Raw genomic sequence first — 14,291 nt, 5'->3', positions numbered from 1 at the left:
TTCCATGAAATAAAATCAGTGGCAGCTAAGGCAATCAGACATGTAGACATATTTGAAATTTATCTCTGTTAGCTAGTCTCTTGTCTATTCCTTGCTAATGAGTTTGGTGATAAATACTCTTAGAAAATCTGGATTCCAGTTAAATCCCTATGGACCTCTCTAATATAACTGAATCTAGCCCAAAGTTAGTAATAATACAAAACAGTGATTCTGTGATTTCCATGAGCAAATTTTTTTAGTCACATGCTTGCTTATAAGTGAGAGAAATATGTGTGAGATGAACTTTGAAATTTGATGTAACATTTTCTTCCTCATGGCCAATTTAGCTAAAGTAAGGCTCTAGGGGATCCTTAGAGAATTCTGTTTTCTCTGGGAAGAAAACAAGGATAATTAGTGTTTTATAAAGTTTTCATAGTTTTTCGTCATCAGTTTTCTTTTTGGTTTTATGTACCAGTAAGGAAAAGCAGGTCAGCAACCTAGAACTTCTGGTAGAAATAAGCCAATGTTTCTGGAAGTAAGAATCAGTTATTCTCTGGTTATATTGTGAAACATAACATTTGAATGGTCCATAGCTCCTCAACCTTTTGGACTGTGATGAAAATGAGGCAGATGACAATTGGCTGCCCTGAATTAATAATATTAATCATCATCATCATGATAAGTTCACTTTAGTATAGAACTTTTTAATTTACAAAGTACTTTTTAAAAGATGGTTTTGTAAGGTAAACAGTGCAACCTTAAGGTAGGAAGGCCCAAGATTGAAAACTAAGAAGGTATAGATAGGACTAACCCAGGAGATACTTCTTTTTTCCCTTCTTTTACATTCTGAGTAGTAACCTCATTTTGGGAGCACTTCCTCCACAGAAACTTTATTTTATTTATTTATTTTTTCAAAGCCACTTTGAATATTTATTTTTTAGAAATTCACAATGTCCACATAATGTGGATGCCCCAATAGAAAAAGCTGAGTTTATGCTGCAGGCTTCTTTTCTGCTGGTTTCTTCTGCCCTGCAACCTTCTTTGCTCCTGCAAGCTTTTTATTACCTGCAAGCTTCTTCTTTTTCTTCTCATCTACTGCTTTCTTTGCCTCCATAATTTTCTTTAGTACAGCAGCTCTTTTATCTTCTCTGATTTTCCAATTCTTAGCCTGGTGTAGAATTGTATTCTGGTGCATTGTCTTGGCATATGGGTTCAGTTTCACCATGATTCTCAAGTTCTTCAGTGGGTTCTTCTTGAGTACTCATCTATGCGTGGTGCACGGAGGGCTCTCAGGATCTCTGGGCTTTTCAAAATCCTGGTAAGGTCTGTGCTGGTCATCTTGTGCATGAGAAGATTGTAGTGACTCTTCAAGATAGCAGGCCGGTGCCATGTACCATACAGCTCGTCCAACTTGCGGAAGGCACTTTCGGTCCAAATACAAAAATGCCCCACATGCCCACCAGGAGCAAGCCTCAAAAGATTTAATTTACTCACCTTAAGTAGAGTAATACCAGGAATGTTTCTGAAGGCCTTGATGATACAATTGTCTTCATTATAGATGATACAAGGTCCCCGGCGCTGAATACGACGACGGTTTCTCATTTTACCCTTACCAGCTCGCATCCGCTGAGAAGCATAGACCTTTTTGATGTCATTCCATGCTTTCAGCTTCTTAAGCAGCAAAACTGCTTCTTTGGTCTTCTTATACCCCTAGACTTTATCTTCAACCACTAGAGGAAGTTCTGGAACTTCTTCAATTAGATGACCTTTTTACATGACCAGTGCTGGCAGAGCAGAGGCAGCCTAGGCAGAGCAGATAGCATAACGTTTTTGTGTTGTGTTCACTCTGCGATGCCAACGACGCCAAATCTTGGTAGGAGCAAACATGCGACCTCCTTGACACATGTTTCCAAAAGCACCCTGGCCAGAGCGGTGAGTCCCTTCACCCCAAACACGAGGAATTCAAGCAACAGCTCTGCCAGTGCCCCAGGACTCAGCACTGGTCTGGTGACCTGCTAGTTCACTGACAGCATAAGGTTGCCGATTATTTTTTCTCAAGTTGGTGTGAACAAAATTCACAATATCTGGACGAATAGGAGCTTTAAAGACAGGAGGCAAGGTAACATTTTTGCCAGATACTTCTCCCTTTTCAGAGTACACAGAAATCAAGGGATGTACACAAGCCATGGAGGGCACCGGAGAGTAATAGCCACGCTCCTCTCCGCCCGATGGCTCCACAGGAAAAGCTCCACAGAAACTTTAAAAATGGCAGGTGTCTCTTCTCAGAATTCTCCCTAATACTTCAAAGGACCATCCATCTAAACCTGTAAGGGACCTTAAAATATCATCCAGAACAATCTCTAATGTTACATGTGAGAAGACTGATTCCTGTAGGTAAAGGGACTTGTCTAAAAATAGTAAGCATCAAAGTGCTATTCCATCCCAGGCCCTCTAATCCCAGAGCCAATGTTGTTTCCACTGCATCTACTGCATCTTGCTATTTCCATACTCTAGGGACAGAAATCTTTACCTCTGAGTGCAAACATTATTATCCCCACTTTTTCATATGAGAGAGAGAGACATAAGGCAAGCACTCCCTCAAGAAGTATATTGTTGGTCCATAGCACGAAGCTTGGACTCATCATAAAAAGCTTTTTTAAAAAATCATAATAGGGATGATTAATTTATTAACCTGGATTAAGAGAATGAAATGAAATGAAATGAGAGCACAAGAAGAAAGAAATTAAAATGGGTATGAGAGGGTTAGAAGAAAGAATCAAAAAGTGAATTGACAGCTTAGCACAAGGGATATAAAATCTTGCCTACAAACAAATTATCTAAAATACAATGAACTAAATAAAATCTAGTGGCTCCATGAGACAAGAAATAGTGCAAAGTCAAAAATCTGAAAAATAAAAGAAAATGTAAACTATCTCACAGAAAGAAACTGATCTGATTGAGGAGAAAAATATTAAGAGTCATTGGGAGTACTTGAACATCATGATCTCCTCCTACTCTCCAAAAACCTTAGATATCCTATTTCAAGAAAACTGGCCATATTTTTGAAAACTAGAGAGCAAGGTAGACATAGAAAAAATTTACTAGTAACCTCTTAAAAGATACCTCAAAATGAAAACTCTCAAAAATATTATACATATATATATATATATATATATATATATATATTCCAAATAGTTTCCAAATAAAAGTAAAATGTAACAAAGAGAAATAAAGAATTCAAGTACACAGCCACATAATTTAACAGACACTACTATAAAGCAACAGAGAGGTTGGAATAATATTTCAGAAGGTAAAGAGTATAGGCATTTAACCAAAAGTAGCTTATCTATCAAAACTGAGAATTTATAGGAAAAAAAAAGAGAGAGAATTTCTAAGCATCCATGAGAAAAAGACCAGACCTGTATAGAAATGTTGAAGTTCAAAGAATTTAAGAGAAACATAAAAAGGTAAAACTGAACAAACACTGATAAAGGATTAAATAAAGACTGGTAGCTCGCATTTCAATATGGGCACATTTATTACCACTGATACCTTCCTTCGTCAGGAGCCTTATTAAATAGAGAGTTTAGATAGAGTTTTGGTGCCTTGATGATCTTAAAAAGAAAAATGGAAAGGAGAGGAGTGAGGAATATACTATAGAAAGGGGAAAAGGAAGTTAAGAAAATTATCACAAATAATCAGTGTGCAAGAAGACTTTATAAAAACAGAGAAAAGTGTTAGGCAAGAGCCACTGACAAACTTCACTCTTATCTAAAAAAAGTCAAAAAAAGGGAAAAATACAGGTACATGCAAATTAATGAGAACACTATGTAAGAGTTTTTTTGAGTAGAGGGAAAGTTTAAATAGGAGAGGTGGGGGAAGAGGGAGAAAGGGAGAGAGGGAGGGAGGAAGAGAAGGAAGGAGGGAAAAAGGAGGAAGAAAGAGAAGAAGGGAGGGAGAGAGTAAGGGAGAAAGAGAAGGAAGGAGGGAGAGAGGGAGGAGGAGAGGGTAAGAGAGAGAGAGAATGAATATATTTAAAGGAACTATTTTTTTTTTGTTGTTTTTAAGACTTTTGAAAAATAAATTGAATACCAGCCAACCCTATTAATTCATTCATCCTTTGAGCACATTAAGTTTGTGGATTTGTCTTAATGATATAAGCACAGAGAGTTGCATGCAAAAATACATTTCATTCAATAGAAACATAAGAAAAAAAAAGGGAAAGGAAGAAAAAGCAATCAGGTGGAGAGTAGATTGAAGGAGAGATTATTCATTAGCATGACAAACGCCAAAGAGCCACATGTAAAGATATTAATAGCTTTTTTGCATTGACAAAGAATGGGAAGGTATGAAGGACCCCATAAAATGGGGAATGAATGAACAAGTTATAGTGCAATATATGTGTGATAAAATACGATAGTTCTGTAACAACTGATATAATGGATGATTTCAGAGAAACTCCAGAGGCATATATGAATGATATGGAATGGAATGAGTAGAACCAGGAGAGGAGATTACACAATGATAGCAATATTCTAAAGACAAGCAATTTAGAAAGACTTTAGAATTTTGATCTCCATAATGATCAACCACTATTTAAGAGAACTAATGATGAAACATGCTACCTACCTATTGAAAAATAAAAGATTCAGTTTGCAGAATGAACCATTTTTAAGAAAAAATATTGTGTTTGTAAGAGAAGTTTTGTTCCCTTTTTCTGAAGGTATTTAATCAATTAGATGATTTATATACTAAATATTATTATATGATGTATAAATAAATATATATTATATATTATCTTTTAATCATATTATTTATTATAAAATTAAAGAAGTGAATGAATGGATAATTGGATGCCAGAGGATTGATAGAAAATAAGCTTTCAGGAACCACTGCATATTTTGATTAGAGAACAAGTGCATAAAAGGCAGTGGAAATTGTTGGGGAATGAATAGCCATGAAATTCTAATTCCAGGTAAAATGAAGCCAGAGAAGCTGAAACAATTTAATCCAGTTCTGTTACCTATGGGGCACCCTTAATCTCTCTGAATTTCAGTTTCATTTATAAAATAAAGCATTTGAATTGTTGTTCAATCATTTTTTGGTCGTGTCCATGACCCCATTTGGGCTTTTCTTCACAAGTTAGCAATTTACTTCTCAAGCTCACTTTACAGATTAGAAAATTGAGGCAAACAGAATTTCATGACTTTCCCAGGGTCACACAGCTAGCAAGTATCTGAGGTCAGATTTGAAACCCGGAAAATAAGACTTCTTGACTCTAAGCCCATGTATTTTATCCCTTGCATCGCGTACTATTGCTTTTTTGGGAGTACTGGGTGTTGTATTATTGAAGTATCTTAAGGGCAGTCTGGGGGACCAGGAGGCTTTTACTGCTGCCAAAGTGCTCAGCAAAGCCTGATCACTGCTCTCTTTGAGCTCTACAAGTTTCTGATATGGGTTTTGGTCTAAGTAACAGGTCTGTGGTTTCACCACATTTAGAGTTTCTGCAGATTGTTCATGAATTTAGCCACTCTCAGCCAGCTGAATACCTTCACAAGTTCATAGTAAAAGAACTATAGGTTCTTCTTTGATCTGAGATTCTTTGCCTGGTTATTCTACTCCAGGTTTCAGACCGATCTGGAGGCTGGAACTAAGACCATTCTTTGCTTCCAGGATTAGAGCTGCACAGCTTTTGCTTGCTTTTGAACCTCCCCTCTTCTTTCTATAAATTTAGGTCCACAAGTGCTCCTTACTTTGCAATGCCATCCCTACATGCAGGTTCCCTCCTCAATCTGTGACAGAACTGGAGAGTGAGCAACTACTGTCTAGGTGGAAGTTCCTGAGTTGTGTATAAGTTTGTTGTTCAGTTCTTTTAGTCTGTGACCCTATTTGGGGATTGTCTTGGCAAAGAACCTGAAATGGTTTGCCATTTTCTTCTTCACCTCATTTTACAGAAGAGGAAACTGAGGCAAACAAAGTTAAATGACTTTTCTAGAGTCACACAGATAGTGTCTGAGGCCAGATTTGAACTCAGGAAACTGAATTTTCTTTTCTTTTCTTTTCTTTTCTTTTCTTTTCTTTTCTTTTTTTCTTTCTTTTTCTTTCCTTCCTTCCTTCCTTCCTTCCTTCCTTCCTTCCTTCCTTCCTTCCTTCCTTCCTTCCTTCCTTCCTTCCTTCCTTCTTTCCTTCCTTCCTTCCTTCCTTCCTTCCTTCTTTCTTTCTTTCTTTCTTTCTTTCTTTCTTTCTTTCTTTCTTTCTTTCTTTCTTTCTTTCTTTCTTTCTTTCTTTCTTTCTTCATTCCTTCATTCCTTCTTTCCTTCCTTTTTTCTTTCTTTCTTTCTTTCTTTCTTTCTTTCTTTCTTTCTTTCTTTCTTTCTTTCTTTCTTTCTTTCTTTCTTTCTTTCTTTCTTTCTTTATGTTTCTCCTTTATTTTTATAAGATTAGGAATTGACTCTGGAAAAGACCTCAAATCCCATTTTTAAAATCTGAATTTATTTATTTTTTTTCTCCAGTTATATTCAAAACAACTTTTTTACATTTGCTTTTAAAAATTTCAAGTTCTAGGTTTTCTCCTTTATTTCCACCCACAATTAAGAAACTACATGTAAAGTTATGCAAAACACTTCTATAAAAGTCAAGTTGTGAAAGAAAATAAAGATTTCCCCCACCTAATGAAAATAAGAGCCCTGAAAAAAAATAAAGTATAAAGAAAGAGAGAGATCTAGAGAGAATGCTTCACTCTGTATTCAGACACAATAGGTTTCTTCTCTGGATATGGATAGGATTTTTCACCATAAGTCCTTCAGAGTAGTCATGGATGATTGTACTACTGAGAATAGTAAATTCATTTACAGAGGCTAAACTGTCTTGATTTCAAGACCAGTGCTCTATCTTAGTGTCCATGTTTAAGCGTCCCTATTTTGGTTCTGGGACCTCTTCTTGCCCTGGTGCATAGCCTTTCTCTGAGCTGGAAAGTTCTGAGCAGTCTGGTCTTGACTAGAAATCACCCCCAGTGACTAAAGTCCTCTCTGGCTCTCTTTGCTGACCTGTGCTAGAAAAAATGACTCATTCTATTTTATCTTAGATTTCTTGATCAGAATTCAAGCAGACATATATTTTTAGATGTGGGGAGGGAGAGTAAGAGGAAGGAATTCAACTATATTTCTTTTTAGTCTTTTGCCAATTCTCTATCTTCTTCTTCTATCCTTTAGTCTTATATCAAGAAAGAGGAAGTAACCATACCCATGCCATAAAATCACAGATTCATCAAAATATCAAATTACACTTGAAAAAAGATTACAAAATTAATATTCAGTACAGGCAACATATAGAATCCTAATTAGGTATACTTTTTAATAAATTAGACATCAGAAGGTGGCAAACTATCTTTTCTATTTTAATGTTTTTTATTCCTATCATTCTTTGGGTGAACAATTTAAAATTTGTGAATAAAATTACAATACCCCTCTGAATCTTTCCTGTATTAGAACATAAATGTATAGCCTTTTTGAAACTAATATGAAAATAGACATTTTGATTATTAAATCCTTTTTTTTTCATTAGCTAATAGTCAAAAATTTAATGTGCTCAGAGAATAAAAGAACACTTTTAGTGTTATTTGACTTTGGTAGTAGAGTTGGCTGACAGTCAATTTACTTTTCAAAAGTCTTGAATTATTTCCTTGAATTATATTATCTCTCCCTCTTGTGCCCCCCTCTACTAAAAAAAAATAGCCTCAAAACAAAACCACAAAGCTCTAACATAGTGCTCTGCTCAAGAATGCCTACTTCAGATTTGGAAGTATTTCTTTTCAATGCCTGTCTCATATTGTCAGTCCTTGAATTGCTAAGTTTTTTCGCTATTTGGTCTAAATATTTCATTTCCTTGTTTAAAGCCATTGTTCTTCATCCTACTCTTGTGTCTACCTCTGCAACTGCTTCCTCCTTCACCAATACCCTTCATAGAGACACTTAGGCAGCAGTTCCACCATCCTGACATTTCATGTATTCAGATTGTTCTCAAAGTTTCTTTAGGTACCATTCTTATCTCTCATCTTCTAAACTTTGAGGCAATATTGAAGCACCTCTTTTCCATGTTCTCTTCTAAAAATATCAAAACAAATAGCTCTAGACTTTTATAGGGTATTTCCATTATTTCTAAAGCCATGGGAGAAAGCATTTTCCTTGTGATAAATAAGGAAAATCTTCCAACTTTGCTTCTGATTCAGTGGGTCTATTTCCTCTATCGTAAAACTACATTGCAAACAATGAGAAATGAGCTACATTCAGGGCTACCTCCAAGTCATCCTGATCTGTATATTGCCTTTGGACCCAAATGGTTCCAGATGAGAAAGTGAGACTGGTGACTTTCTACAGTAAATTGGATTCAAATCCAATTTACTTGCATATCATGGCATCACCTTCCTAATGTCATGGTTCTCTTCCAGAACAGAGGGAAAACAACAGCATTGAAAATACATTCTGTTCTATTTGACACCTTGCCAAAACTTAGCTTACCTGTAGAATCTTTGGTCATAAATGAAGAATAGCATTGTCAGTGATTTCTGACACTGCAACAGAATGACTTCTCTGCTCTCTCAGATTGCATGACCTAAACATTTCCTTGTGAAGAATTTGTACATTCTTTGGAGGTAGCTAGTCTGCATAGTGCACAGAGTATAGGACCTAGAAACAGCAAGAACTGAATTCAAATCAGTCACCAAACACATTAAACACACACACAGTTGTGTGAGCCTGAAAAAATTCATTTAACTTCTGAATTGTCTCAATTTTCTCATATCTAAATTGGGAATAAAACCACTTACCTCATGAGATTTAAAAAAAAATATATGAGGATCAATTTCTAAAGTGTTTAGCACAGAAAAAAAGCACATGGTAGGAGTTGTATAAATGTTATTACTGTTGTTGCTGTTCTGTAAAAATTCTGGTTCAACTTTCATTCTGACTTTCTGATTTTTCAGCAGATAGTAATATAACTATTTCAAATACAATTTTACCTTAATCAATATTTTACATTGTTGTTTTTTTTAAGGTGATGAAGTGGTAGGTGCTACTTTGATCTCATTATTCTTAGTATAAAAACTCACCCATGATAGACAGCCATGGGCCATATTGCCCTTATATAATTAAAGTTTATTTCAGAAAATGAATTGGTAATGCCAATGTTTAATCAAGTTAGGATTATATTTAAAACATATTTTGGTAAGTCATCACACAGAGATATTCATTCTCTTTCCAGTTAAGCTGTTTTGATTTCAACACTGTATTCTACTAATCTCTTCTTTGAACCTGGTCTCCTTCTATGCTGCTCTCCTTCCATTGGTGGATTTCTCACTGGCTCTCCATTTGTGAGAGGAGTCCAGGTCAGCCAACTTTCATGTCCCTTCTAGTGGTGCTTCTAACTTTCTGAGCTTCTATACAATATCAGTATTCATTTAACTTCCTTCCCATTCCAGCCTTTCATTTTCCTTTTGTGTGTTTTCTTACCACATGGAGAGGGAGTAGCTAGAGGGGAGGGACTATTTGCTTGTATCTCCAATTCTTTATGGGTTTCCTTCATTCTTGAAGAAGACCAAAATGACTTCACTACACACATTAGTTCTTCATCTATACAATAGTAAATACTTAAATAATTGGTACAGCAGTTAGGGGCAGCTAGGTGGTGCAGTGGATGTAGCACCAGCTCTGAAGTCAGGAGGACTTGAGTTCAAATTCAATCTCAAACACTTAACACTTCCTAGCTGTGTGACCCTAGGCAAGTCACTTAATCCCAATTGCCTCAGCAAAAAAACAAAACAAATGATTGTTGCTTGTCTGCCTTGTTCCACAAGGAAGCAGTGATATCCTGTGAGTAATATAAAGCTTATCTAATAATCTTTTGATTTGCTGTATTATGAAATATTTATTTTAAAGAGCATTTTGGTCTTTGTCAATATAAGATCTGTATTCCTGAAGACTTCCCCATAAAACCCTAGTAGTTAAATATACAATTCACATTGAGCTTTGTGTTCTCATTTAAAAACAGCATGTATCAAAATACACCATATACCCCACATAATTAATTCCCATTACTTTGTGAGTCCCCACTGGTTTCTCACTGATAGGATAGTCCTACTGGCAGCTACTTTGCATCTTGTGTTTGCTAGTTATTAAAGCCACTAGAGAATGCATGATTTGTCAAATACACTAAAGCAAAATGTAGAGATGTTAGATCCTTTTTCAAAGACTGCCACAACTGAGCAGAAGTTCCCTATTGTCACTTCATTTGAATCCATGTAATTATCATTTACATAGTTCTAGATTGAATTGCTCTTTTGAAGACTATAGATTTTTCTATTAGAGAAGTGGAGGGAACAGAGAGAAGTTTAAAGAAAGAGGATAGCTCGGAGATCACATTCATACTTTTTATTTAATAGAACTTAGAGCTGGAAAGGATCTTTAATATCTAGTCTAATTTCTCTGATTTTGCAAGTGAGCAGAGGTTGAATGATTTACCAAATATCACATAGATAGTAAGTAAGAGGCAATTCAAATTGCTCCTTTAGTACCTAATGTAGGCCTTTTCCTGCTTTTCTATACTATTCCTTTTAAGTTAATAGTGTCATCATTAAAAAAAAAAAAAGTCTTCATCTATAATTTCATCAGAGTGGGAAACTCCCAAGATGAAAATTCTGTTCACCAGTGCAGATCAGCAACACATTTACAATTTGTAGTATTATAGAATGGCAAAGGATCCTAAAAAACTTTATTGCTTTGCTCACGGTCACATAGCCAGTACTTCCTAACTCTGAAGCCAGGTCTTAATTGACTATGCCATATTTTCAAGATTTGTTAAATGTTACATAAACTTGGCATGATAGGGTTAGGTTAATAATGAAATATTTGTTAAATCAGGAATATGCCCAAGAATAAGCAAAAAGTAGAACAGATGTATATATATGCAAAATGAGGCTGACTTGTACTTTGTTTCTGTCTGTATTTTCTGAGAGCTTATTTAGGAAAATACTGACTCTCTCCACATATATATGCATTATGTTTTTCTATATCCATATAGATCTAGCTCTATAGATATGGATATACATATATCTTTCTATTTTGGCTGTAATTTTTTTCAATCTCCCTCTGTTATTGGTCTTATGACTGAATACTTTAATTTATTTAGCACATAATATATTTGAACTGCTTCTTGCTATAATTTATTCCTTGCCTTGTCCACAATTTTTGAATTCTACAAAGCATGTGGACAGCAACTTTGCATAAGTGAGCAGGTTTTTGCATTTTGAGGGCAAGTTGGGATGTAATCACTGCCATCTGCTGGAGTGTTTTAGAGGACTAGAGCCCAAACCAAGATGAAAGCATTAAAACCTCTATCAGCCCCAATCAGAATAGTTTTCCAGAGGGTGTCTTGGTTAGTGTCTTGGTTAGTCAAGCCATACAGATGAACATGAGTTCACAAGGGCTAGCATTTAAATTAGACTGAACTTAAGAAATGGTATTCAATATTTTTCTTCCTTCCTTAATGATCATATAGTCATTATTAAACTTCACAGTTTCGACATAGCTCAACAAAGAATACTAAAAATTACCTTTCTGCATGTATCTAGCACCAGGTTGTTTTCCATGCCTTGATGAATCCATCAAGCCTGATCACAATTTCTCTTCTCCTCTTTTTCTTTTTCCCCATTACCTGCTTTTCCTTTAAATGTTTTATTAATTTTTTTCCTTTCATTTAATATGGTAACTTCTCAGGTACTTCCTTTTCTCATGCCCACCCCTACCCCATAACTCAGAACTCTCCTTTGTAATAAAGAAGCGAGTTTGGCAAACAAACAACCACACTATGTGAGACAATTAGAATCCAGACTACAAATATCATCTCCGATCTCTTTACCAAGAAGAGAAAGGCACTCTTCATTCTCAGTCCTTGGAAGTAAAGATAGATTATGGTCTGTCAGAGTTTGGTGTGCAGTCTTGTTTTCTTTGTTGGATAGATTGTAAACTTGTTTGTCTTTGACTTTTCACTGCATCAGTTCATTTTTCCAATTTCTTCCTATTTGTCTTCTTATTTGTCTGTCTTGTCAAATCACATTCAACTGCATACATATAAATAATTTTTTCTTCTGTTTCCTAATTGATGGATCCTGCTTTGCCTCTGAATTTTTAATATAACAAATAGTTCTACTGTAAATATTTTTGCATTTAACTCTAACTTTCCTGGGGGCAGCATATATTTAGTATTAATATTCTTTCATCAAGTGGTATGAATTTTAGGGATTTTTTCTACTATACTTACATTTTGCCTTGCAATGTGTCTGGAACAATTCATAGCTCCATCTATTGTGCTTTAGTGTGTTTGTCTTCTCGTATACCCACTAACATTTACCATTTTTGTCTTTTGTCATTTTTTTTAATCTGATGAATATAAGGTAAAAAGTCAGAGTTTCATTTCTCTGGTTAAGAAAGATCTGGAGCCTTTTTTCAAATAGTTTTTGATAATTTACATATATGCTCCTGAAAACTGCCTATTCACATACTTTGATTACTTATCTATTGGAAGTTGACAGCTTTTGTTATATATTTGTATTGCTTCCTCATTTGCTGTGGGGATATTTTTATAATCCACAGGGTTTTATTTTTGTTTTTATTTCCCTATTCTAGCTGAATTGATTTTGTATGTGATAGAACTTTTAAATCTTTAATCATTTATATGTGATTTTTATTTTATTTGTATATTCATATTTATAAACCATATCACATATCACATCATTTATAACCAATTTACACATAAAACATTATATAATTATCATATAAATTAACACATGAGTATATTTTATAAGCATATTTATATGTAATGATTTATAATAAATAATTTATTCCTTTTTATATTTGATATTTATTTATTTGTATATTCATAGAAACATTATATAATTATTATATGAATTAATTTATAGGCATATATCATAAACCTATTTATATGTAATAATTTATAATGAATTATTTATTCCTTATTTGATTATGAATTTTCCTTCTTTTCATTCCCAGGAAAGGTAATCCCTTTCCTTCTACTCTATTTTTTAAATGATGTTATCTTTTATGTTTGAGTTTTGATTCCACTTAGATTTTATTGTGCTATATGCTATGAAGTACCATTTTATTTTTATTTATGGAACAAAACAGGCATTTCCACAATTTAGTAAAAATTAAAATGATGATTGCACATGGAACAATAAATCCATGTACAACTTGCTATTCCTTCAAATATAAAACAAAACCATTATGTAAATTTCTTTTTCCCCTTTTTTTCTTTCTCTAACAGTGTAATATATACATCTATTTACCAGTTCTTTCTCTGGATACAGATAATCATTATTCATATATCCTTTATAGTTAATTTGGGTATTTACAATACAGTAGTCAAAATAATGTATTCATTCACAGTAGTTCTTAAAATCATATAATTGTTACTATATCCAGTATTCCCTTGGTTCTGATTATTTTGCTCTTCATTATTTTGTGGAAATATTTCCATGTTTTTCTAAGATCATGATGTTCATCATTTCTTATAACACAATAGTATTTTGCCATAATCATATACCTCAACTTGTTCGTCCTTTCTTAATTTCTGCCCAAATGTTTTTCAGGATACCCATCAGTTCTTTTGTTTGTATACATGAAGATTGCTGATCACTACTTTAAATTCCTCTCAGGTATTTTTACCAATGGTCTTTTGGTCAGCTGTCATGTCCTGCTTTCTAGAGCCCCCAAGTTGGGGTGACAAAATGTATCATTGCTTTCTAGAGCCCCCACTCCAGGGTGATTAAAATATACCATCTTAGTGGAGAAATGATGAGGCCAGACTCCTGAAGATGGTGGAAAAATAGAGTCCATTTATTTCAAGGACTTTCCCCTTTTTATACCCTCTTATGTAACAAAAACAATACTGCGAATGTGCAAAGTATATACTGTGCATGTGGGACCACATAAACAACTTGCTATTGTATGTAGTTTGCCACCTGGTATCACTCTTCTACCTGGCATCATTCTGCTTCAGTCACAACACACGTTGTCACCACCCTCTGACTTCTCAGGAAGGCTGAGAGCCTGTAGGGGAGATGGGTCTTATACCTCACCCAGAGTTCCCCCACTGTCTGTGACCCTTTACAGTCAGCTTTTCAATTTTTGCAACTTTTAATTGCAATTTTGTAAGTTCTGAAATTTCTTAGAAAGGCAGCTATGAGGAGTACAATCCATATGAATGGACTATTATTGTTTATCTTATATATGCTTATTTTT

General features: G+C 34.7%; 1 pseudogene; it reads right to left on the bottom strand.

The window, feature by feature from the left end:
- Nucleotides 1–955: 955 nt before the first annotated feature.
- On the bottom strand, nucleotides 956–2,225 carry LOC141565886 (large ribosomal subunit protein uL4 pseudogene; annotated as a pseudogene).
- Nucleotides 2,226–14,291: the final 12,066 nt, after the last annotated feature.

The sequence above is a fragment of the Sminthopsis crassicaudata genome, chromosome 4 (assembly GCF_048593235.1).
Source record: "Sminthopsis crassicaudata isolate SCR6 chromosome 4, ASM4859323v1, whole genome shotgun sequence".
Lineage (NCBI taxonomy): Eukaryota > Metazoa > Chordata > Mammalia > Dasyuromorphia > Dasyuridae > Sminthopsis > Sminthopsis crassicaudata.
The sequence above is the reverse complement of the archived record's forward strand: the minus strand, read 5'-3'. Positions and strand labels throughout refer to the sequence as shown.